The 24,657-nt window shown below is 39.7% G+C and overlaps 1 long non-coding RNA gene across 1 annotated transcript; it reads right to left on the reverse strand.

Moving 5' to 3' along the window:
- Positions 1–9,971: 9,971 nt before the first annotated feature.
- LOC125289753 lies at positions 9,972–17,161 on the reverse strand. The gene is made up of 3 exons (XR_007192691.1): positions 17,087–17,161; positions 14,718–14,740; positions 9,972–10,052 (listed from the first exon to the last, which is right to left on the reverse strand). It is a non-coding gene; the product is annotated as an uncharacterized LOC125289753 (long non-coding RNA).
- Between the last annotated feature and the right edge of the window lie 7,496 nt (positions 17,162–24,657).

Genomic DNA, 24,657 nt, shown 5'->3' on the forward strand with positions numbered 1-24,657 from the left:
TGTCAGACATGCTTCAGCAGTACACACCTTCTCGTCCTCTCAGGTCCCAGGTGAAAAACCTGCTAGTAAAACCTACAGTTAGAACTAAACATGGTGAAGCAGCTTTTAGCTGCTATGCGGCTCAGCTGTGGAACCAACTTTCGGATGACATTAAAAAGGCCCCAACTGTAGCCAGTTTTAAATCTAGACTTAAGACCAAACTGTTCTCAGACGCTTTCTGCTTTCAGAGTTACAAATTCTGAATCTGCCTCGATAATTATTCTACTTTGTCTTTTATTACTTTTTTTTACTACTTTTGCCTTTGTTTTTGCTTACTAATTATTCTTTATTTTTTAAATGATTTTACCTTGTGTTTTATGTTTTCTTTTTATTATGATCTTTACCTTTTAATTATTCTTTGACTATATTGCTCTTCTATGCTTTTATTTGTTATTATCGTTTGGTTTTGTTTATGTAAAGCACATTGAATGACCTCTGTGTATGAAATGTGCTATATAAATAAACTTGACTTGACTTGACTTGACTTGACTGACTCTCGCCAGATGAATTTCGTTCTGCCTAGCTACACTCATCCATCTGGGATCAATCCATTGAAGTGTTGCTTCAGAAGGCTGGGCCTAATCAAAAAATGCTTGCATATGATTGTATAAGCCACTTGTCCGTCATCTATTGAAGTGCTTAAAAGATTGAGCTTGGTCTGATGAAAGCCAGACTAGCCATGGACCTCAGTTAAACAATGCAAGGGAACATGAATCAGCCTATATTTGCACGAACAATAACGGACAAAAACTCTTCAACTTTGGCCCGTTAAAATGTGTATGAACAGTCTAGCTTAATGATTTCATTCATCAAGGCCCATTTGGACATGTCAGTTATTTGCACCACTGGTTAGATGTAAAACAGCATTTCGTTTCAGACTAGGCTACTGTTACTTAATTTGTGCATTAACAATAACGTTTCAGACTACTGTTACTTAATTTGTGCATTGACAATAAAGTATTACATGAACTAAAGATGACTAAAATCTTATGTAAAAGAAGAAACATTCACAAAAAATCCATCCATCCAAAATTGACCTTTGTTTTTGATAGTTGTTGAAAACGGCATGGAACTGACAGAGATGTTTTTGTTTATAAATACATAATAAATAAATAAATAAATAACATTATGCTGATACCTTTTGCTTTTCCCAAATACAATGTAGCCTACAGGTGTAAGTGACCTTTCATCAATCCAGTTGCAATGGATGAACTGTGATGAACTGCCCTACTTGTGATTGTTTAGAGATTTTAAAGGTTTTATAACAATGCTACATCTTCTTTGGCTATTCTACAATCTATTCACCTTTTTTCAGCAGTACTTTCTGTGCAGCCGCACACACACACTCAGGCATGCCAAACAAGCATACACAAAAGTTTCAAGAGTGGGGAATGGAGTAAAATATGGAGACAAATTGAAGTGTGATTTATTTTCGCGGAACGGATGTACAGGACTGAGCAGCGGCCATATTTTGTACCGCTATGCGGTACATCTAGTTTATAAAACAAATAGGTCTGGATGAGCATTACATGAGTTCACTTAGAGAGCTCTCTGATGGATAAGCCTGAGTAAAATATGAGATATATAAATTGAGCAAATCTGAGTATTGTATAAGCCTTTGCTGAGATCTCTTTTGTAAATCAAAAAAGGACTAAACTGAGATAACTAGAATGAGAACGGTTGAAGCTTGTGAAGAGATCTCTTTTACAGAACTGATGGAGCCTAATCTGAGATTTACCAAAAATATCTGAAATGAGAATTGCATGAGTTTACAGAGAGAGCTCTCTGGTGGATCAGCCTGAGTAAAATATGAGATGTATAAATTAGACAACACTGAGCATTGTTTAAAATATTGATGAGATCTCATTTGTAGATTAAAGGGAGTCTACACTGAGATAACTTAACTCTTTTGCTCCAGAGACAAACCTGAGAAGCAGGAGACAAAAGCAATAATCTCATTTTTATATCACTGTGATCTCATTATTGTCTAGGAGAAACAATTGAGAAAAGAGAGGAGCTCTCATTTTAACATTTTCTTTCCTCTGGGTAAGACTAAATTAAAAATAGGTGACAAAATTAACACTTGAAGTTATCAACTGATTATTTTAAGTTAAATGACTTTGCACAAATCTGTGTTGTATTGAAAAGGAAAAATTAGTTATGATAACAAACAAGCAACATTGGGTTTTACAGTGTACAGTGCGTCAGGATAATAATACGCTTTGCGCCGGGTTTTGCATTGCGAAAATAGGGCCTGTTGTCTTGTAATAGAAAAAGTGATTCTTGTCTCAAGACACTAAAGACAGAGAGAGGGTCCCTGAGTCTGGTAAAAGGGAAGAGAGTTGACATGTGGAGCTGGCATGGAAACTGTGCTCCAGTGTGGGCATAACATTTTTCTGTTGGATTCTTCCCTCGCGTGATCGGCAACTCTCTGCGCCTCCTGCAGGCCTTGTAGTGGCAGTGCACTGGGAGAATGCTGGCTGGAAGATACAGTGGCTGGATTTCAATGTTTCCCCCCTCGTGCACTCACTGACTTTGATGCGCATTCCTGCGAATGGGACATCACAGGTAATGTCCCAATCCTGTTAATAGCATTTTAAACACTTACAGCCTCTCAAACTCAATCACTTATTAACAGATATCAGTGAAGTCTGTGAGTGAGGGGATCATCTACGTAGATTCAGCCAGTATCTCCCTAAAAGGACACTCACTCCCTCATTCATTCACTCAGTCACTCATTCACTCGCTCCCACTTCTACACTTGCATGTGTATGACATTCATACTCTAGCCTTGTTGCTCCATTGCCGACATTCTTGATAATCCACACAACCATCAGTTCTTACCCACTATAAGTATTTCTAACTTTCAAGTATGAATATACATTCTTCTTTGGATTAAACTTCATTTGGGCCATAACACCTTGTTTTCAAGTGATACAACTACTGCTGAGCATGGCCGTAGCTAACATATGACACCAAGGTCATGTCTCTGTGTTTTTTCTTCAAGTTTCCTTTCATTTATTAAGTAGGCTACAAATAGCCGACAAGACAATTATCTTTGCATCAACGCACCGCACGTGATACCTCTGACATGTCAAAACGAAAGTAGAGTCGAGTCGACTATCGCAGAGTGTCCTAAACTAATTAACAAAGGCAACACAGCTCACATAAACTTCAAAGTAAACTTGACGTCTTGTTAATTTTTGCCAGTAGGTGAATCTTAATTCACCTGACCAGAACAAAGGTTGCACAAAGTTAACGTTTGGAAAGCCAGCAGAAGTTGAGCAGACAAAGAGGAGTGAAGGTGAGAAATGTAGCTAGAGAGATGTAGTAGAGATGCATTAGGGCTACAGATGCTAACCTGTAATGAAAATGTTATGTTGAAATTCAGTTTAGATGCAGTTAGCTAACCTGCATTGAAAACGAAGCTATATCAATGTTATACCCAGACAGCACACATTAATCTGCCCAATGTCGGTTTCAGTTCAGCATGGAATCCTCCCATATAATAATGTCTCAGGGGTATCGGCCTGAAGTCGCTTCCATGTATGTTGGCTTTTGATCGTTCCCACTACCCAAAGCAGATCCCGCTCTATCTGTTCTTTTTGTGTGTAGCAGGCAGCCAGGCACGAACAGTACACTCAGATCAGCCTCCTGGAGCAGTTGGTAAATTCACCCATGTAAATTGTCAGAAAGTAGGCATTGTGTCAATTGTATGACTATTTATATATTTGCCTGCTAGGCTAAGCCATAACTTGGTGTACATTACATTATAAAGAGCTGTTTTGGGGTAATACAACTTTGTTGTGAGCTAATTGCATGTAAATGCAATGGACTATTATCACTGTTATCACTTTTTTTATCGATATTATTCTTTCGACTAAATTCGACGTTTAATGACACTAAAACCACTGAACCGTTTGACGCCATTCAAACACTCCTACAAAGGTCTTGTAACGGACAATTGTACAATGTAATTTTTACATTTGTGAACTTTATACTTTTTGAGATTGACGATAAAAGAGCAAGAAATTCCCATTGAGTTAACATTGACCGCCGTGGCGGCAACTTTTAGCATTATGACGTGACCTGCAGCTGAAAGCAATCAACCACTGCAATATTTCTACCACTGGAGCTGTGAGTCTTCTGAACGTTCATCTTATCGCCTGCTATGATCCCACTTTACTTGCTCGTAACTGTCCTTCAGAGGCACATTTCTCTAATTACAGACAAGGTAAGTGGTCCGACTTCTGGCAGTTGACTCATTTGTCGTCAAACATTATGTTGTATGAAATGATAGGTCACAAATAGCCAAACTAACGTTATAATGTTAGGGGAATAGTTAACGTTACTTAATCTGTTGATATTTATTATGTAGGCCTAAGGAAACCCACCTTAATCAACGTTAATATGTCATCAACTTTAAAGTGACCGGTTAGCTGTAGGTTTCGATAACGTTAGCTAACGACAATCAAACTAATCACTGACGTTACATTTGCTCACTAACCAGCATTAATGTTAACCGGATAAAAAAGCCTAATCATATTGTACGGATATTATCTGGCTCTTGATTAAATACACCTGTGGAAAGGGACCTGATGAAAGCCATAGCCTACTGTTTGGAAACGGACCATATGACCAAAGTATTGTTAAAACACACTACAGAAGTTGAGGTATAACGTTTGTGTTGTCAACATAGGCTACAGAGTATGTTTACTTGGCCTAGGCTAACGTTACTCATTTCTGCATTATTCTGGCCTAAAAAATTAAAGCGTAGCCTGGCACACGAATCAAGCTTCCCAGTTGTAGTACATCATAGAGTAGGCCTACATCGTAATCTGTAAAAATATGTGGATGACAGACCTAGCAAGCTGTATAAGCTATAGTGTAGTTAGTTATCAAGATACATAATATCAGAATGGTCCATCCTTAAGACTCAGTTTATGATTATCAACAGCAACAACACACCCTTTGCCTACAAAGTGTTCTAAGTTGTTTACTTTAAACTGTTTGGCTATCAACTATCCTTAAACTGAAATGAATAAAACACAAAATGTTGCTTTGTTTGCAACGAAATACTATAGGCTAGTATATTTAACTACCATTACAGATTTATGGTGCAACAACCTCACTTAAATATCTAAGTGGTATTGAACAATTGTACACATTCCTTGTTTTTGGTATAACTCTAACTTGTTTCCTTTTGTCTTTTAGGTTCCAGACCAGTGTGGTGATGACTGTGTATTACTTTGCGTGTGTGCCTGTCTGTGTGCACATCCTGCCAACCATATGTTGCTGACATTAACACTTACATTCAATCCTAAAAACATGTGACCATATCTGCACATACCTTTGAACTATACTGAGATGTAAATCTGAGATCTACACTGAGACATTCTGAGTATTATATTGTTACAGGAGGACTATGACAACAACTATATGAAGCATGCACACATTTGAATCATACCTGTGCTGTGACATCTGTGAAACTTAGCTGTGCTGTTAGACCTCTGTTTTTAGACCTGAGCTGTGCTGTGTGAAAATTAAGATTCTAACCTAAACTAAAATTAAAATTCTAATTAAGTTCTGTCTAAAACTGATCATCTGAAGGGCTGAATCTTATTCTTCAGTCTATATCACCACCAAATGGGACCTATTACTAGACCTCTAGCTCCTGCTGCCAGTTCAGAATTACCACTGATAAATAGATCTGTCTTAGGATATGATTGGCATTAAGTTCTGTAAGAATGCAAATGCAATAGACCATCTGGTTTCTCCCTAATCATTATTGGGTAACTTTTTTACTTCAAGCTTACATTGGTTGATAAGTGTTCATACTGCTGTATTAAAACAAAGAATGTTGATCAATATTGAATGAACAATTTATTTTTACTGTCATATACAGTACTCTAAGCTAACATCTAACCAAGTAAGTGGTTTTCAAGAATACTTTAAGTCTATGTAATTTGAATAATTATACTGTAAGTAATATAATGTTATAAACAGCATCTTTTTTGCATTTACATGCAATGGTAATTCCCTGGAATTACATTTTCTAGTTCACGTTAGCTAGTTGAGCTAACACTGGAAAATATTTTAAACCTAGCTAGCGGCTATGGCGAAATGTTAACACTACATCATCCATGATTACCGTAGGTATAATGAAAGCAATATGCTTGGGTGTAAGAATAGCAAGTTATTATTTGAACGTGAGACTTAACCTTAAAGTGGGTAAGACTTAAAGTGGGTTTCGGCGTACAGCAGCTTTGGTATAAATGGAAATGGAAAATAGAAATGGAATGGATACATAAATACATACTGCCATTATGTGGTATTAAAGGAGAATTACCGTGATTTTTCATATAGTTTTTTCTAGCTTGCCGAGTACTGTCAGTTTGAAGAAGAAAAACCCCCAAAACAATTGATCTACCTAGCTCAAGTTGATGCCCCATGTTCAGGCCCCCAGAGTGTAGCACTGTAGCTGCCTGGCAGCTCTAGCTGTTAAGAGATCTGTGAAAAATCGCCAATATTCTCCTTTAAGCTTATTTCAACATCTGATATCAAAATTCTGTATGAGCCAAAATATACTTACCAATAATCACCTCCTTCAGGTGGAGGCTGGCCAAGGAGGTCTTTCCATTTTACTCCCCTCCAGTTTAGCCCCTTGGCCAGCCCATTTGATATCACACGCCCCATTAACCTCCAAGTGTAGTCACGCACATCTGCGCCCTGATTATGGCCAGGTAGTTGATCTAAAACAGATTTGAAAAGAAAAACAACTATTTACGATTTACGAAGTTTCTGATAAACAAAATGTCATTCTTTTGTCCTGCCACAGTTGTTGTGCATTTTGTGTTTGAATTCATATCGTTCCTTGCTCTGCTCCTGGAGGGGAAGGCCTTCAGGGGCTGATACAGCTGTCCCCTCCCGATGCTGGAGCAGCCGTAAGATGGTGGACTGCTGGTCCAGCACCATCTTCAGCTTTGTTAGCACCTCCTTCAGTACTATTACAGAAAAAATAGGTTGACTATGTTAAAATTAAATACAAACAACACAAACCCCTATAACATGTATTTATTTAGTTTTTTTAGCTGACACTTTTCATCCAAAGTGACTTACATAATGTAAACTAGAAATGCAATTCCAAGGAATTACCAGTGCATGAAAATGCTAAAGTTGTGATGTAAAATATCATGTATAGTTAAAACAGATAATACAGAGATGGTTACTACGGTGATGCTAGGATAGACATGGTGGTTGCATAGCTTAATAAAAGTTGATAGTTTAAAAGTAGACTGTTTAAAAGCTGAATGTAGATAGTTTAAAAGTTGTTGATAGACAGTAGATAGTTTAAAAGTTGTTGATAGACAGCTAGTTTAATAGATAGTTTAATGATAGTTTAAAAGTTGACCGGAATGAATGTTGATATTCAAAAGTTGAAGGTAAATAGTTTAAAAAGTTGTTGACAGAATGAATGTTGATATTCAAATAGTTTAACTGGCTGTGTATAAGGTAGATATTTGAGCAATAACTGAAAGTTGGAATGGCTCTAATGTTTGCTAGCAGTTTTGAATGCTAATTCAAATTTTAACTATGGTAACCATGCTACTGGAATAGCTCTAATGTTTTAGTTATGCTAAATTTTAACCTGCTAACCTAACCATGTTACTTAGCTAACATTTTCTAGCAGTTTAATGAATGTTGATATTCAAATAGTTTAATGGTGATAACTGAAAGTTGGAATGGCTCTAATGTTTACTAGCAGTTATGCTAAGATTTTTAATTCTGATAACCATGCTACTTAGCTAATGTTTTATAGTGCTAGCAATACTAACATGCTAACCATGCTACTTAGCTAACTTAACTAACATTTTCTAGCAGTTTTGCTAAACATGCTATGTTAACTATGACTTAGCAATGCTAACATTTTAGTAGTAACTATGTTAACCATGTGACTTATGTTAACCAATCATTTTTATCATTTTAGTAGTTATGCTAACCATGCTAATTAGCATGCTAACAATGCTAGCATGCCAACTATGTTAACCATGTTACTTAGCTAATCATTTTTAGCAGTTTTGCTTAAAATGCTAACTAACTATGCTAACCATGTTACTTTAGCTAACCTAGCTAATCATTTTTAGCAGTTTTGCTAAAAATGCTAACTAGCATGCTAACTATGCTAACCATGTGACTTAGCTAACCTAGCTAATAATTTTTAAAAGTTTTGTTAAAAATGTTAACAATGCTAACATGCTAACTTTGCTAACTAGCTACAGTGGGTAGGAGTCATAGTTGATGAAAAGTGTTGACATAGTTGATGACAAGTTAAAAGTTGTTGATAGACAGCTAGTGAATGTATATAGTTTAAAAGTTGTTGATAGACAGCTAGTTTAATAGATAGATAGTTTAATGATAGTTTAAAAGTAGACCGTTTAAAAGTTTAATGTAAAAAGTTCAGTAGTTTAATGGGTTACATTGTTTAACAGTGGATTATTGTAGTGAGGACTTTTATTTTGAAACAGTTTTGGGCAGAGGAAACAGTTGAATAGGATGTGTAGTCTTAATTGACCCAGATTGTATGCTTAAAGCCTGAGGCTGCAGGTGGCCTGAACACCTGCCATAGGATTCTAATTGCTTAACGGCCATATTATGATGTCACAATCGGCAATGTTAAGTCTATGGGGATTTTTAAAAAGTTTTTCTTTAATAGTTTAAAAAGTATAAAAGTTTCAAAGTTGAAAAGTCATACCAACCCGATCTGTTTGAAGATCTGTTGTAATTATATTACAAGGGACAACATTGTCCCCGGTTCAACTTGGGGTTAAGTGCCTTGCTCAATGGCACATAGTGGAAGCCGGGAATTAAACACAGTTTACTACTGCATGCTAGCCTAGCTCCTTAATTACCACCACCAATAAACAGTAAGGTACAGCCAAAACGGCAATGTCTAGAAAATTAGAAAATGTACTTATATTCAGTGCTTACATTGTGTGTCCCCATTGGAGCTTTGTCCCTGTAGTCCTACAAAAAAAAATGTGTTGAAATGCACACATCGCACACATACACATTCCTCACCACTCCTTTTCAACAGAGCGCATGGCAGATTGTGCCGGATATGCTTGAGCAGTGCTTAAAAGTGGATAGCGGCAAATACGTTAGCTTTTTATAGGGACAATCCTGGAAAAGTATGACTGTACATTGTGTGTATTTTTCCAGTTTACTAGACAAAATATATTGCATCCCATAAAATAACTTGTAGTACATTACTAGTGAACAAGAGAGAACATAGAGCCCAGCTTTAGTGATGTAACTAGCCCTATAATCAACTAGAAATCACTTGATCTTACCAGAATCTGTCTGCGGGGGGGGGGGCATCTAAAGGTGTGGCAACCAGGTAATGCTACAGGGGGATATATACAATGTTAACAAGGAAAATGTAACATGAAATGTATGTGTATAAAGTATATGAATCAGTGACAAAGCAGAACAATGCACTCACATGGCACGTGGGTGTCTGGCTCCCAATTATGGACCATGTCCGAAAAGCTAAGTGCAGTGGTGGGGAGAGGAGGGAGTGCAGGGGAGTTTAGGATGGTAAAAGTGGGTTGAAGGGAGGGATTAATGCTGGGGATAAAAGGGGCAGGGGCGAATTTCTTGGAGTCTGGTGGGGGACTGTCCTCCTCCGACTCCACCTCTTCCAAACCCCCCAGGGGGCAAAGTCGAACATTCTTTCTATTTTCAGACAGAAACATACACTTGATCAAAATTAAGTGGAAACTTGTGTATAATGGCACAGAACCTATACCAATTCAGTTAAATATTGTTTGATGTAAGACAGATATTAATTGGGCCTTGAGAGGGAATAAGACAAATAAATAATACTGATGTGCTAAGCAAACTGACTCACCTTTTCCTCCTCAATGGCCTTTATCCAGATGCCTCCGCCTCAGACTGGAGGCCTGAAGTAACCTCCGCCTCCTTTACCCTACAGCGGCCCTCTTCATAGCTCTCTGTAAAATAAAGATGCACTACACATTAGTAAGTTAGCTAAATCCAAACAATGATAACACATCTTAGTCAATAGTGAAAACACAATAATAAATTAGAAATTTGAGGTGGATTCTGATGATATTATTTGAGCACTCACAGAACAGACAGCTAGAGGCAAATTGCTTAATTTATATTTGCATTAAATTATTTTCAAAACTTAATTTGTATTTACATTTACATTTATTAGTTAAGCTGACAAAAAAAAACCTGTTGTAAAGAGAGTCCGGACATCCCACAGGTCCCACCCATGTTCTGGCTCTATTCCATTTTTAATAACCTGGTGTAGTGCCATTCCTCTCTAGGAGGTAGGCCATCCCTCACCCAGAGAGAGGGAACCAGTAACACTGGCCATCCCTCACCCAGAGAGAGGGAACCAGTTCCACCTCCTTAGTTTCAATAAATTCTACTACAGAATACATCTGGGGAAAATATGTTACATTCAAGATATGTTGTTGAAACATAAATAGCCTAAACATATTTATTTGAGTGAAAAGGTAAGTTTTGAGTGACCGTTTAGATGAAAGCCCACTCACCACGGCAAGGTAAGGGTTCATAAGTGAGGTGTTAGTAAGACAGGACAAGACACAAGACAAGGTTAATAAAAAAATAAACTTTTTTTCTTTTTTTTTTTAAAAGTTTTTTTGAAGTGTGTAAAAAACATACATTTATTGACGAAAACATACAAACTACACATGGACATACACAAAAATGGAAAAGCAAATAAGGAACATTCAGTTTAGCACAAACAGAATCAGAACAGCAAAACAGCATCAACAACAGAGCAGTCTTTATGAGCAAGTAGGCTTCTTTAACAAGTGTTTATGCCCCATAATAATGCAGGCTCTAAGCAAAGCCAGTAGCCCAAATGCCCAACCAAAAAATCAGAACAGCAAAACAACATCACCAACAGAGCAGTCTTTGTGAGCAAGTAGGCTTCTTTAACTCATTGAATGCCAAGCAGTTTTCGGAAGCTTTGTCCTAGAGTGCCAGCAATCTAGACCATTGTTGATGATTTTTGTACAGCCACAGCATATTCTGTGTTATAGCTATGAACACATACAATGGCTCGTTTGAAAGGTAAGACTTTAAGCTCTCAGTGGGTGCAAACCGTGTATTTCTAAACCTCTGTTCCAGAAATTCCAAGCTAAACAGTGGCTAGTTTTCATCAAAATTGCTGGGTTTTTTTTCTAGAAATGGAGATATAACGTCTTTCATGAAATATGAAGTGTTGCCTGTAAAGTTTCCGGGAAGTGACTGCCACCTAGTGATAGACCCACGAAAATGGCCTGGTTTTGAGCTGACGTGCATGCGTCACTGATTCGACACAAAGCGGCAACCGAGTTATGATAAAATGTCCAGATTGTGCGTTTTCATGAGTTTTAGATCGTCATATATTACAACACATTGACATCAATATGTTTTTATAGAGTCACCACACTGCCACCTGTGGTTGTATAGAGTAACCTGTGGTAGCTCTAAACAAAACATATTGATGTCAATGGTGCATTTTGCCCATGTTCAGGGTGGAAAGTGAAAAAGAAAGATTTGCATAAGACAAGTCAAATTGGTGTTTTTAAAGATCATGGAGAATAAAGAAAAAAATATAAAAAAAATCTTTGTATATTCCCACAAGGTGTTTAGGAGCTCTGAAAATGAGAACCAAAATGATTTTTTAGACTTCTAAGGTCTGCTGTTCAGACCCTGAAGGAATTTATTTTCTGTTCATTGTTTTTTGTGAGAGTGTTTCTACTTATCTCAGTAAGGAAAATAAATCAAGAATAAATCAATAAATCAAGAATAAATCAATAAATCAATAAATCAACACTATGTTGAGTACAAATATGTCTTCTGAAGGCTTAAACAGAGCCCAGCCAAAAACTCAATAAAATTTGTATCAACTTTGAGGGACAGCTATGACCATGCAGGATTATCCAGACCAAAGCGTGACGATTTTGCTACATACTATTCCTATTTATGTACCAGCATGCAAAATTTGAGCCTCCTACATGGTTTAGTTCTTGCGCTGTGGGCTTGTGAACTTTGAAAAAAAAAAAGAGCCCGAACAAAATCGACACCCCCTCCCCCTGTAAAACTGGCTGTATCTTGGAAAGTATTGATCTTACATAAGAGTAATTTTACAGTGTGTCTCCTGGGTAACATAGGTACACCTGGTAATTTTTTCAGAATTTTTTGAGACCTAAGTGCGTGGGCCCTGGTTGAATTGACGTGGAATGACCCCTTAGCTTATGCCCCATCTTGCCACCACATTACCACACTGAAATATCCAATACCCAAAATACTCTTAACCAGCCTAGGCATGGTCTAGGTTGGTTAGATTGGTCCGTCCCGTTGATGCGGACTGAACCATAACCATAAAACCCTAGCCAACCACCATCAACCTAGGCACAGTCCGCCACAAACACAAAACAAATGAGCCAGTTAGCTTACCTTAGCTTACGCCCCATCTTGCCACCACATTACCACAATAAAATATCCTAATACTCTTAACCAACCTAGGCATGGTCAACAACAGAGCAGTCTTTATGAGCAAGTAGGCTTCTTTAACAAGTGCTTATGCCCCGTTGATGCGGACTCTAAGCAAAGCCAGTAGCCTGAATGCCCAACCAAAAGTAAAAAAAGCAACAAACATCAGCTAAATCCATGCTCAGTTGATGTAGGCTCTAGGTATGCATTGTGTGCAGTAGTGGCACTGCAACAAAATTGTCGCAATGTGGTAGTCTCACATATTTCTCAATATGTCCATGTATCTCAATGACTTTGAGTCGTGATGAGATTTTCCCTACCACATAGACACCCAACTCCTGTGAATTCAGAGGATACTCAAAAAAGGTTCCATTAACTTATATTCCCTGAAAACAATGTATATCTTGCCCAGAGACTGAAGGATGTTTTCAATCAAAGCAATGTGGTCACCAATCTTTACACATCGGTCGCCCTCACTTGATACTTTGATTTTGGTACCACTTATAACAAGCTCTCCATAATGAACTACTTGAGAGTCCATCATAGAGGATGGAACTGGTCCATGGCTATGCTCTTTTAGCAACTGTCTCTTTCCCTCTAAATCCTCATTCTCTGTAAAACGATGCATCTCAGAGATTCGCTGAATAACCTGAGCCAGTGGGTGGTGTGGCGTTCTAATCATCTTTTTCATTTTACCCAAATAATCTTCAAAGGGAAATCCAAAAATTAAGTCCAGATGCCCATGAAGTTTAACATCCTCAGAAAGATGGGTTAGGCCAAGTACATTGTAAGTAACAAATTCAGGACCATACAATTCACTGAAGTGTGTTACAAATGACACAAGTAGCTTGTCTGCAAAGTCATTAAGTGCTGCAGACAATGAGGGACTGGCGAGAATGAAAATGGCAACAGATAACAACATAAAGTTATGACAGGAGTTGACAACATATTGCGGAGAACCACTGGCCCTGTGTACAGTAAGAACTGACGCAACTCTGTTGCTTTCCACCTCAGCCTCTGTGAAAGCCCCCAAATCCATCGGAATGAAATGTCTTGTGCATACAAGTTCCCTTGAGATTTGTCCCATCTGACGAGACGACAACCGACAAGACAAAGGCCCGGAGGTAAACCACAAATCCAAAAGTCTACGTACTACCCCAAGACAGACTAGATGCATATAGTCATGAAAGCATGACACCATGCCAATGCCTGTATCCTTTAAAGGACAACTTATGACATGATGGTCCTAATCAGACATCAGTTTAAAAGCCAAATCAGAGCGGCGTTCACTATTGACTTCTGGAAAAGCCATCCTATATTTAAGATAAAGGCCTGTTTGGACACACTTATCACAACCAGAGTAACCAGTGTGACTTTTCGTTCCTTTAATGAAAGCTCTGGCTGGGGCATCACAAATTACAGATGTCACCTTTATGAAGCACTGCTTCCCATGGATAACAAATCCTTTACTCAGCTCTTGTAATTCACTGACCAAATCTCTTAGATATTCAGTGAGACTATTTGGCTTTGAGTTGCCACAAAATAGAGCAATGACAACAGGCTTTCTCACAACACCCTGTAGCAAGCCAAGGCCAAAACTGTACTGAGGAACTCTTAAACAAAGGCAATCCATCTGCATTCAGCTGCAATCTGAATACATGCCTGTTTGGAATGCGAGGCCATAACTTCTGCAAGCTTTTCTCAAAGGCTTTCAAAATGCCAAAGTAGTGGTAAGTGCCACCGGCAAGATCTTGGATGCTGTAGGAGGTAGTGGTTTTCAGGAGAGTTCTAGCATCTGTTGGTAGCAGAGGATGATGAACTCTCAAGATAGAAAGAAGGCAGTCAAAGCTACCAAAGGCACCCTGAAATTAACTGCCCAATCAGACAAAGAGTCCTCCAGTGACATGACCTCATCATTCTGGGAGTCATCATCACTCTCCCATATTTGTCCCTGGTCCTGCTGATCCTGAACTACTGAGTCTACTGACTCACCAAGACTCACTGCTGCAATCTCAGGACCACAGACATGAAAGTTATCCTCCTCATTGTGTGAAGGGAGGCAAGTATAGAACTTACACTTAGAAAGAGAGCTGTGAAAAAGGTATGTCTATCCATGTGTTAACAATGGGTGTGTAACGTACCTTATATTGTTTGTTTCTTCAGCCTAGGGAAACAACAGAAGACAGAAATGGACATCAAACACAAACAGCAAAACAGTTAGACCTATTTCAATAAAAAATAAAAATGACTAAACTTTATTCATCTTCCCTTTCATACATGGATTAGGGTTTGTACTAGGATTTATCTTTTTAAATAAATTTAGTTTCTAATTTAATATTCCAGGTACACTATTAATTATTATGCTTGTATGGATTATTAATATTATTGAGAAATTTGTTTTATTGTAAGTATTATTCATGCTGTTTCATTTGTTGTAGCCTGACGAGCCAGACCCACATTAAAATGTAGGGTCTGGGCACTCACCGTTCGCAGTGCTCAGGCGCTGCCTGATGCACACGCGTCCAGCTTTGCTGGGCCAATGGTGGCGCTTGCTCCAATTTCTGCCTCCCTTTTTTCGCCAATCACCGCACAGCGACTGCTCATTTCTTACCAATAGAATATTCGCTGCTCTATTTCCTGCCAATCAAACGCCGCACCGGCTCTTCCATTTCTGGCCACTCATGTCATCCAGCGGTCTGTCATCTCTAGGAATCACGGATCCCAGGTAGGCTAGGACATTTTTTCTATTAATAATGAATTATTAAGTTTATTTAGTTTAGTAATTAGTTACATTTCTCTAACTAAGACTATGGGACAGTGGTGGTATGCTGCAGCATTTGTGAGTGTCATTAACTAGCATTAGTGGTAGTATAACTGTTAACGTAAAGGTAAATTATGTTGTTGACATTAGCTTGCTAACGTTAGAACCAGTCTGGATGGTTAGAACTAGCCAACATTAACGTTAGACAGCTTCTTTTTGCTCTGTCTCGCCTTCTCACATTTTCTCACAATTTGCCAGACTGTCAGATATTTAACGTTAGCTCAACAACGTGTGAGTGAGTCATATCACAATTTACGATTGCCAAGTTGTGATAGCGTTATAGGCCTATCTATCATGTTAGGATAGTTTACAATGTTGACAGTCATATCATAATTGTAATGGCATCAATGAAGAAAAGAAGACATCAGGAAAGGAGTGGTATACCAGACTTAAAAAGTATGCCAACACAGGGACCTGACCCTAAGGTGAAAAAGTGGCACGACCTCTATTAAAAGGTTAGTTTACAGTAGGCCTACTCTGTGTTCTGACTTACTGGATCAATAGAGTGGTGAAGTCCCGCCCCTTCTACTTCCGGTCAATGGGACCTATCTTTCAAAAAATTATGAACGGGAGTTAATGGAGAGATAACAATTATTTTTTGGTCCAGTTTGAATTGTGCCACAAATTTCACATATGATGTGTGTGAATTTAAAAGATAATTTTTCACGTCAAGAAAGTCCTGTTGTTCGATAGACTTCAAAAGTTATGTTGGTTTTGTGCGAATCCACTCAGTGGACTACATCTCTCGTCTCGAACGATGTACGTCACCAACGTAATGAAACGATAAGAGCTGTTATGCTAGTTAACGGTTGCATCTTGCTGCCTGCTATGTCACTTAACAGGATGTAATGTACAGTCTATGAACGAATACAACTTACCTGATGTGTTTAATCCTCTGACTCATGGTATTTTCTTCGGCAAGGAAAGCCCAATTAAGACCTGTTGCTGGTGTGGCTGTGAATGAGCTAACGTCACTAGCGCGACTAATGGGTTTGTAGTCGTTGGAATCACGATCTTTCACAATGTTGTAATTCAATAGTTACGAAACAAACTGCAAATGTGTTTACATGTAAAATTGTCTTTAAAATTGACAAACATCATATGGGTAATTCAAGGCACAAGTCAACCGGGACCAGAAAATAATTTCTTTTTCGCCATAGACTGCCATTCAAATTTTTTTGAAAGATAGGTCCCATGGAGGCAAACGGAAGGGGCGGGACTTCACCACTCTATAGGACAAGTGAGCTAATAACCAATGAATGAAAACCAGTGTAATTCACCTGTCTTGTGTCTTAGTACAAGGCTACTGGCTTGCACAGTATGCATGTCTGTGTTACAGATTGAGAAATGTCCAGCGCAGCTTAGGGGCCAGACATCACTTTTTATGGGTCAGGGTCAGCAGACATGTGCATGTGGTTTCCACTCTGCTGAGGTAATGTGTGTCACTTATTATTCTGACAGCAGTATTGATATCTTTGGTGACGATTTAAAGTGATTATTTTTAATTCCTCAGCCTAAAAGTGCAACACCAGCTCTCAAGGACACAGGTGTCACACCATCAGGTCCAGGTCTCTTTCAAGCCCTGGAAAGTGCTTGATAAACTGGTGAGTCAAGTCCTGCCAATTCTTTTATCAAACAATTTTATTATATTATTTTCACACTTGCCCACACAGACATATAGTCACTCACTTTCTTTGTGTGTGTGAATCAGACTTCCATTAGTGTGGCCCCCACCAACAGACATCTTGCTGTCATGTGTCAGGACCCAGCTGCCTCCTCCATCCAAGCTTTTGGACATTGACCCCATCTCCTGCATCACCACTGGCCCGGTCTCCTCCTCAATCACCACTGGCCTCACCGCCTCCTCCATCACCACTGGCCCCGCCACCTTCTCCATCGCCTTGTACAACGGCGGAACAAGTCAGAGCCGGGCCGGGGGTGGGGCACATGACCGGGCCCTTTATTAAACTCATCATAACATAATTTTACATAAACATACACATGCCCGCAACAGCTGGTTTTACAAGCATCAGCGCCACGGAGAGCAACTATGTAATTTTGAAGTCCATCGAACGTACATGAAGTGTAACCAAGAGAACAACAACAAAAACATTAGGCTACATGACCCATAATAATAAAACAACAATAATACGCAGCACTATTTAAAGGGGGTACGACGAGCCTTGCGCTCCGCGAACTCGTCCACGATGCTCTGTATGTTCATTTTCTTTGCTCTCTCATTCTCTATGGACAACATGGCAAGTCCACTCAGTCTCTCCTGTGTCCCACTGTGCTCCTCAAGTGGTTTTTAATGATCTTTAACTTGGAGAATGAGCGCTGTGTAACTTTCACGTGTGACTGTGCTGTGCGAAAGACGACTACTTAAGGAAATTCTTGTGGTAGCCTATAACTGTTTATTCGCTGGTCAGCAGGGGGTGCCAGATCCGTAACTTCCACCTAGCCATTGGACTGGAGACAATTACAGCTACAACTAGATGTACCGCAGAGCGGTACAAAATATGATCGCCGCCCAGTCCAGCACATTTTCTTCACAAAAATAAATCACGCTGAAAGGCCTATATGATTCTAACTGTCTCACTAAATTGCATTATCCACACTAGATTCTCACTGGTATCTGCTAGACAACAAGTACCAAAACATGATTAGTTCATAGATTTCACATGTAAAATTCATTTTATACAACCCCATCCCCATCTTGCCTGTTCATAATTCTGAGAAATTCTTGAATTGTGTGCGTGTACATGTTTATGTTTGTGTTTATGTGTATGTGTGTGTGTGTGCGTGCTTGTGTGTGTGCCTGCATATGTGCCTGCTTGTGCATGCATGCGTACATATGTCTACTGTGTGAGTATGTGTCATACGTATGATTACTGTGAATGTATGTGTGTGCGTTTGTATCTGTTTATGCACATGTGTGCATATGGAATGGGTTAACATGACCCCTGGAGGCAAACATATGGAAAAAATTCGTCATCCCTACGTAGGCCCTATGGTTCAAGATATTCATAGAAAACTGTGTCTGCCCTACCCTCCTTTTGGGGGGTCCAGTCCAGCGGGGGGACTACAGATCAAAATGAAAAACGATGGTTCCATGCTACCCATGTGTGGTTACATGCCCACCAAGTTTTGTGTACCCCGGTCTTTCAGTGTCCCGGGAATCCTTGTTGGTGTACGGTCACTAAATGTACACATAAATTATTTTATTGTAAGGCCCCCCATGAACGAAAGTTCACAAAACTTGGCATGCTTTCGGAGGGTGTCATAATGATCCTACACTTTCAATTTCGTACAGTTTTGACCATGTCAGCCAGAGATATTGTGATAAACACTTAATGTTTTGCTTTTTAATTTAACTAGGTGGTGCTATACATGAAATAAGTGGTAATGGGATGGGTTGACATGCCCCCTTAAGACCAACATGCAAAAAAAAGGTGGACCTCCTAGGCCCTACGGTTCTCGAGATATTCACAGAAAACTATCTCTGGCCACCTACAGGCCAGTTGGTGTATAGTAACATAAATTAATTTATTGTGTGGCCCCCATGAGCGAATTCCACGAAACTTGGCGTGCATTCAGAGGGTGTCATAATGATCCTACACTTCCAATTTCGTGCAGTTTTGACTATGTTAGGTCACAGATACCTGCGATTACAACACCTGATTTTTACTTTTTTGTGTTTAACTAGGTGGCACTATACAGGAAATGAGTGGTTATGGAATGGGTTGACAAGGCCCCTTGAGATCAACATACAAAAAAAATGGTCCTCCTAAACCCTACGGTTCTCGAGATATTCCCAGAAAACTGTGTCTGCCCTACCCTCCTTTCGGGGGGTCCAGTCCAGCGGGGGGGCTACAGATCATAACGAAAAACGATGCTTCCATGCTATCCATGTGGGGTTACATGCCCACCAAGTTTCGTGTACCCCGGTCTTTCAGTGTCCCGGGAATCATTGACGGAAATTTGGACATGCGGGAAAAAAAAGAAAATCTGACTAAACCTATATGACCACCGCTTCGCTGCGCGGCGGTCATAATTATATTGTGTGTGTTTTTACCTGTGTAGTAGTGCATGTTAGTGTATATTTTTAAACTGGTATCTAAAATAAATGTTGTACTTTTTTTAAGATTCCGGTTTATGCGTATTGTGTGCCGCAAGGGTAAAAGTCCTGTGAGCTGTAAACAGCACGGTTACAATGTCAGGTAGACTACAGTAAAAATTTGTAAATTCTACATCTTGACAAGTATGTGATAATAGTTGGTAGATAGTTAGTAGTACTCATAGTAGTGTATGTGATAGTAGATGGTAGTTAGTTAGTAGTACTCATAGTAGTGTATGAGTGGTGAGCATCAAGGGGAGCTTTAGGACCCTGAGGAGTTTCTCCAACGCTGCTCAGGACTGGGGATCCAGTCTTACTGCTCTGTAAATAGGAGATAGATAGATAGATACTTACTTTATTGATCCCCGAGGGGAAATTCAGGGGGGTCTCAGTAGCATACAGATATCACACACAACATGCACTTACACCAGAAATGGTAAATATAAGTATGAGTATAAACATATAACCAAACTCCACTGTACAATAGAGACAGTAGGAGATAAGAAAAACTAGCAAAACTAAATATACTATATAAATAAATGTAAAAAATCCAGTGTGCTTGAGGGTGATCAAGCATGAGACGCTTGTAGTGACAGGGCCTGTAGTTCTGTGTGCATGGTGAGGTGCTCAAGAGAGTGAGTGTCATGGTGAAGGTGCAAAAAGTAGTCCAACATTAGTCCAACAGTGCAATAATAAGGTCTAGCAGGGGCGCAGGAGGCACGGGGGACGTGGGGGATGTGTCCCACGCAGTGCTGAAGAGACAGCCGTCGTCCCCCTCACTTTTGATAAGGAAAAAAAGCCTTATATACGCTAAATAAATAATAAATAGGGTTTGCGCTAACTATGTAAAACTCCCCATTAACAGCATCACATCACTAACCACAGCCATCTACAGTACTGTAAGACTGCACAATCTCATATTCACACTGTTGGATATCTGAAGCCAGTTTGTCTACTAACAACCATCATTAGAGATGCTTTTCGTTTGGAGCGGCATACTGGTAGGCCATCAAAAGCATAACATTTTCGGTTTGGTTTGGGATCTAATTTACTTTTAGACTGTTTGATTATATTGCTAAATGTTGGGACTGATGGGCACTGAACTCTGGGAGATATTTGATGGTTCACTGTTATGTTTCATGCAGTTGAAAAAGTGTCGGGATTTCCACCGCTGTTTATTGCGAGACAAGGTAGCCATTCATTGAATAGGGGTTGTGCTGTAATAGAAACCTTTTTGCGTAGCCAAGTAGCCTAAATTGAGTTATTGTTTAATTATGCATGATTTAGTAGGCTACTTTTTTATTAAATTCGTAGGCTGGAATGCCTTGAGTCACGCAACAATTAAATGTAGTAGGCTTCAGCCTCTGGCAATTAGCTCGAAAGGGGCGGCAAGACAATGAGCTTGAGAACGTGTGTTGGAGACCCATGGTAGGAAAACGACTTTATTAATCCAACCAACAATATAATAAAATATCAAGAAGAGGTGTTATTTCATTGACTTAAATCGTATCGATTTGACAGCACTCGCAAATCTGAAGAAGTCACCCTGCTTTGATGTGTGTTTTGTCTATTTGCATAGGCGTTCATTGGGCTAGCCTACGTGGTTTGATATGTGCTGAAAAGTCCTGTTTTCTGTTGAACTTGCGCTTTACCTATTCTATGTTGATTGACAAAGCCATACATTATGGCCCATAATGCAGCCTACAATGATTGTGTTGTCTGATGATCTAGCTATCCTCTGCCATTCAGAGCTCCGGAAAGTTCCCAGCTATTTTGAAACACCTGTTAGCAATCTCTGATGTCGGAATATTCAATGGCTACCCGACAATATCTCAGTGCAAACTCAAAATTGTTTGTCTATTAATTTTCCACGGTTCAACACATTAGCCTACTAGAACATAATTTGGCTGGCTTTATTCATTTCTGCCAGTTAGTGCTTTTCCCCTGTGTATAAGTTACACTACATGCATTATTATGTTTGACACTAGGCCTATCTGAGACGGTGGTCTGGTTTAAATGAGTTACGTTGTGAAATTGAGAATGGCACAGACTAAATCGTTTAGTCTATTTCTTTGTATTGTGAAATTGAATTGAGATATGGACTATTATAATCAATAATATGTTGAAATGAATTAAAAGTAATCATTTTCTATGAAAAATCTATGTCTGTTGTATGCTTGTGTCAAGGTAAAGCCTAGGCCTACCGTGCGCATATACTGTACTGCGCAAAAGCGCCACTTGCGCCTAGGCTATTTCATTGTATCGCCTTGTTAGGCTATGCGCGGGGTGTGTCAACTTTTTATGAGATAGAGAGACCCCCTTGAAGACACAAAGATAATTCGAGGCCTGTGTTGATAAATAGAATCAATCCCGGGCATAATTTGAGGATTTATGGTAGCCTATCTCCTGCTCAACATGACATTAGCTGTTATGTTTATTGATAACAAACTCAACTAGCCTACTGATCAACTCGTTTTCACTAGCCTAACTATAAAATACAAGTATATAGGCCTACCCAAAGTTTTTGTTCTAAGACATTTATTTCAAACATAATTTCAAGACACAAATTGGATACTTCAGTTACCTTGGTGCATAAATACCAGAGAGTAGGCGACCACACCCCAGAGTGATGGGCCTTTCTTACGCGTTCAGTGTGGGGTATAAACAAGCTGAGAATTTAGCGGTGTCACGTCTGGCTGTCACAGACATGGGCAGCTCTTTGAAGCTTGGGATAATGTGGTACAGTTACTACAGTAACAGTATTTTATTTTATTTCTTATGTAATATATATATATTTTTTTTTTCAATTTTATAAATGCTTTGTTTAAATGCTGTTGGAACAAATAGTTGATTATAAAGGCAACTTTCTGTTGCAATTTTCTGTGTGTTCTAGACTGGTAACTTGTTAAGCCAACATGTTCTAACATTGCCTAAATATTAACTGCAGACACATAGTGGAGAGTTGATTTGGTTTATACCAGACAATTTAGTTACTGTAGGCCTAACTAGGCTATTTGATCATGTAGTCTATGTTTGGATCATAGGCATGATGATTCATTCATGGCTTCATAAAATATCAACATCATGTTGCTTTTAGAGTATTCTACCATTGGCCCAAGTAGTGTAAAATAAATCTAAAAAAATTAGTAGAATTGCACATAGCACATAGCAAGAAGCTGGTCTGAGGGCAGATCTGGTATTGTGCTCATCTCACAGTTTTGACAATTTTAATCAAACAATATTTTGAAAACAATCAATGGTATTATCTTAATATTCTGGCAAGTTTAAAATAAGATGGTCGAAAGTGGGCCAGAGGTGGCGATCCGATATCTGGAAATCTGATTTCACTATGGGTTTGTGTTCACAATTTGGTCCCCCTCACTTTCGAAATATCTCCTGCGCCTCTGAGGTCTAGAGACCAGCATAAATAATTTGGACAAATCGGAGAGTAAAGTATAATGTAGACAAGGTAATATAAAAAACTATAAAAAAAAAAACTATGTCAGTGCAAGAACAGGTTGAGGTAATAGGGTTACAGCCATTCAGTATTGTAGCAGAAGCCATTGATCATGTGTGCTAATATAGCATGAAAAACAGTAGTAAAAACATTAGGCTGTGGACATTAGTAAAACAGTAGTAAAACAGTAGTAAAGCAGTAGTGGGCAGTCAGTACTCAAACATGGAGAGGGTGGAGAGGCAGACAGACTAAGCAGAGAAGTCTATCTCTCCTCTTCCCTTTAGTGAAGCATTGTACAGTTCAATGGCCCTGGGGACAAATGACTTCCTCAGCCTTTCAGTTGTGCATGGCAGTGAGCGAAGTCTCCAGCTAATCAAGCTCATTTGCTTTTTAATAGTGCTGTAGAGTGGATGGCATTCATTGTCCAAGATGTTGATCAGTTTGTTCAGGGTCCTTTTGTCAGATATTGAAGTGATGCACTCCAGTTCAGCTCCCACTACAGAGACAGCCTTCCTTACCAGCCTGTCAAGTCGCCCAGCATCCTTCTTCTTTGTGCTTCCTCCCCAGCATACCACTGCATAGAAGGGACGCTGGCCACAACAGGTGGTAGAACATCCTGAGGAGCTTGCTGCACACATTGAAGGACCGCAGCCTCCTCAGGAAGTACAGCCACTCTGCCCTTTCTTGTAGAGTGCGTCAGTGTTGGCTGACCAGTCCAGTTTATTGTCCAGGTGGAGACCCAGATACTTGTAGGTGCTTACCACCTCCACATTGACCCCATCAATGGAGACTGGTAGCAGGCGGGCTTAGACCTGCGGAAATCCACCACCATCTCCTTGGTCTTTGAAGTGTTGAGTTAAAGGTGATTGAGTTTGCACCATTGCACAAAGTTCTCCACCAGGCTCCTGTACTCCTCCTCTTGCTCGTCCCTGATACACCCCACAATTGCAGTATCGTCAGAGAACTTCTGCATGTGGCATGACTCGGTGTTGTAGCAGAAGTCAGATGTGTACAGGGTGAACAGGACTGGAGAGAGCACAGTTCCCTGTGGCGCTCCGGTGCTGCTGATCACAGTGTCAGAGAGACAGTTCTTCAGTCTGACGAACTGTGGTCGCTCAGTCAGGTAGTCTGTAATCCAGGTTACCAGGTGAGCGTCCACACCCATCTGCAAGAGCTTGTCTCCCAGTCTGAGGGGTTGGATGGTGTTAAAAGCACTTGAGAAATCAAAGAACATGATTCTCACAGCACTTTTCCCCTTGTCTAGGTGAGAATGTGTCCTGTGTAGAAGATAAGTGATGGCATCATCCACGCCCACTTTCTCCTGGTATGCAAACTGTAACGGGTCTAGTGCATGGCGTACCTGGGGTCTGAGCATACCTAAGAACAGTCGCTCCAGTGTCTTCATCACATGTGATGTTAGGGCGACAGGCCTGAAGTCATTAAGCTCACTGGGGTGTGGCTTCTTAGGGACGGGGGTGAGACATGATGTCTTCCACAGTGTTGGAACTTGTCCGAGACGTAGACTCCAGTTGAAGATGTGCTTCAGTGGCTCCCCCAGTTCAGCAGCACAGGCCTTAAGTAGCCTTGGACACAGTCTGTCAGGCCCGGCTACCTTCCGAGGATGAAGTTTTTTTAAAAGATAACTTACTTCGGAAGCTGTAATGATGGGGGGGATGAGGGGAGTGG

Source organism: Alosa alosa, chromosome 24, assembly GCF_017589495.1.
Source record: "Alosa alosa isolate M-15738 ecotype Scorff River chromosome 24, AALO_Geno_1.1, whole genome shotgun sequence".
Lineage (NCBI taxonomy): Eukaryota > Metazoa > Chordata > Actinopteri > Clupeiformes > Clupeidae > Alosa > Alosa alosa.